The sequence below is a fragment of the Oryctolagus cuniculus genome, chromosome 1 (genome assembly GCF_051225735.1).
Source record: "Oryctolagus cuniculus isolate XC-2025 breed Fujian yellow rabbit chromosome 1, ASM5122573v1, whole genome shotgun sequence".
Lineage (NCBI taxonomy): Eukaryota > Metazoa > Chordata > Mammalia > Lagomorpha > Leporidae > Oryctolagus > Oryctolagus cuniculus.
In genome coordinates, this window is record NC_142867.1 from 208695903 (window position 1) to 208697940 (window position 2038).

At 34.8% G+C, this 2038-nt stretch overlaps 1 pseudogene; it reads right to left on the reverse strand.

Moving 5' to 3' along the window:
- Nucleotides 1–665: 665 nt before the first annotated feature.
- LOC149128842 (olfactory receptor 13C9-like) lies at nt 666–1612 on the reverse strand (annotated as a pseudogene).
- Between the last annotated feature and the right edge of the window lie 426 nt (nt 1613–2038).

Consider the following 2038-nt stretch of genomic DNA (forward strand, 5'->3'; position numbering starts at 1 on the left):
ACTTGGAAAGATAAAATGAATGCATATAAAACCCAAAATTCCAAAAAATGTTTCACTCTTATTTGCCTGTATAAATTATTTTACGCCCAACATCCTCTGAATTCATCAACCCAAGGTCCTATTTGTTTATTTCCCAAAAATTTCAATATTTAGCAATCCCAGAACTCCACAGGAAAAAAAGATTAAATTCTAGAAAGTACAGTATTTAATGACCTAAGAAGATTTGGAGATTATCATAAAAAAGGCTTTCCAATAGAAAACACAAATATTTTATAGTATGTTTTGTACAACAGATACTTATTTTTAAGAGTAAATAAAATATTGACCATGAAATAGATCTATGTATGTAAAAAGGTGAAAATAAAAATCATGTACCACCTAATCTAATTCCACAGAAAGTACAGACTATGAAAATACTGTTCATATGCTCAAACATGGACATCTTCAATGACAGAATACAAGGTGACTTCATTTTTCCTCATCCTACTGCTTATATCTTGAAAATTCTTTATGATTCTGTGATAATTCTTATTTGTAATTATTCCTTATAAAAATCTTATATAATATATAAAAGGCCAAAGGAAACTATAAAACTAATCAAAATTCCAATATAATTCTCGTTTAAAACAATGTCCAATTTGTTTACAATCTAGTATATTTTTCATTCAACTGCTAAAGAAGCTTCTGTTCAGTAGACATTTTACTGCCTTCTGCACATCCTTGTTTCTGAGGCTGTAGATTAAAGGATTCATCGTGGGAGTCAACATTTCACAGAACATGGATATAAGTTTGTCATTAACATGTGAACTAAGTGTCTCTTTAAACTTGGGTTTCATGTACATGAAGAGAATGGTACCATAGAATATAATTACCACAGTCAGGTGGGCTGAGCTGGTAGAGAAAGATTTGCTTCTCCCCTCAGAAAAGCAGATGTTGAGAATGCTGGAAATGATTAATGAGTAAGAGATGACAATCAAAACTAGTGGCACCAATACGAGCAGTGTTGTGGCCACAAGCATGATGAACTCCTTGCTTGAGTTGTCAGCACAAGCTAGCTTCGTGACAGCCAGAATTTCACAGGAGAAATGATTGATAACATCATTCCTACAGAAAGGTAACTGTACAACAAATATAGTTTGCACTGCAGAGTTGACAGTATCTGCAAACCAGGACTCAGCTGCCATGGGAACAAAGGAATTCTTGCTCATGATGATGGAGTATCTATCTCAGAGGGTTGCAGATAGCCACTTTGCATTCATAGGCCATCATGCCCAGGAGTACACACTCTGTTGTCCTCATGGCCAAGCCAAGGAACATCTGTACTGCACACCCAAAGAAGGAAGTGGTCTTTCTCTCTGACAGGAAGCTGACCAGTATAGGCGGAATGGAGGTGATGGTGTAGCAAGTATCCAAGAAGGAGAGGTTCCCCAGGAAGAAATACATAGGAGTGAAGGTAAGAGTTAAACATGCTAATCAAAATGTGGGTACCAATGCCTAGAAGGATGACCATGTACAATATGAAGATTAGCACAAAAAAGAGAAGCTCAAGCCTTGGATAACCAGAAAGTCCCTTCAGAAAAAATTACAATTTGGTTTGGTTTTCTAATTCCATTTTCTCTCTTTTATCTGTAAGAATTCAAAGCATTTTTAAAATACTGGTAATTTTTTTACCATAATAACCCAAGGATAGCAATGTACAAATGCAAAAATTTCAAACAGAAGTAAGAATAAAAGAATTTAAGAGGAATAGTGAAGAAAAGAGAAAGGAATAAAAGAAATGAATAGAAGAGGACTATGCAGAAGAGGCTACTGTGTTGATCACTCATTCAGGGCCAGGATTTTGTGAGCTTCTCTCAAGCATTCTATCAATTAAACCACACAATACTAATATCTTAAAAGATAAGGAAACCTAAATTAAAAGAGTTAAGCCTAAAGACACATAACTAATATGTAGCAAGGCCTAAGCTCAAACTCAAATCTCCATTCCTATGGCCCATACTTAGAAAGCATTTCATCAGAAATGTAGTAAGTTACTTAA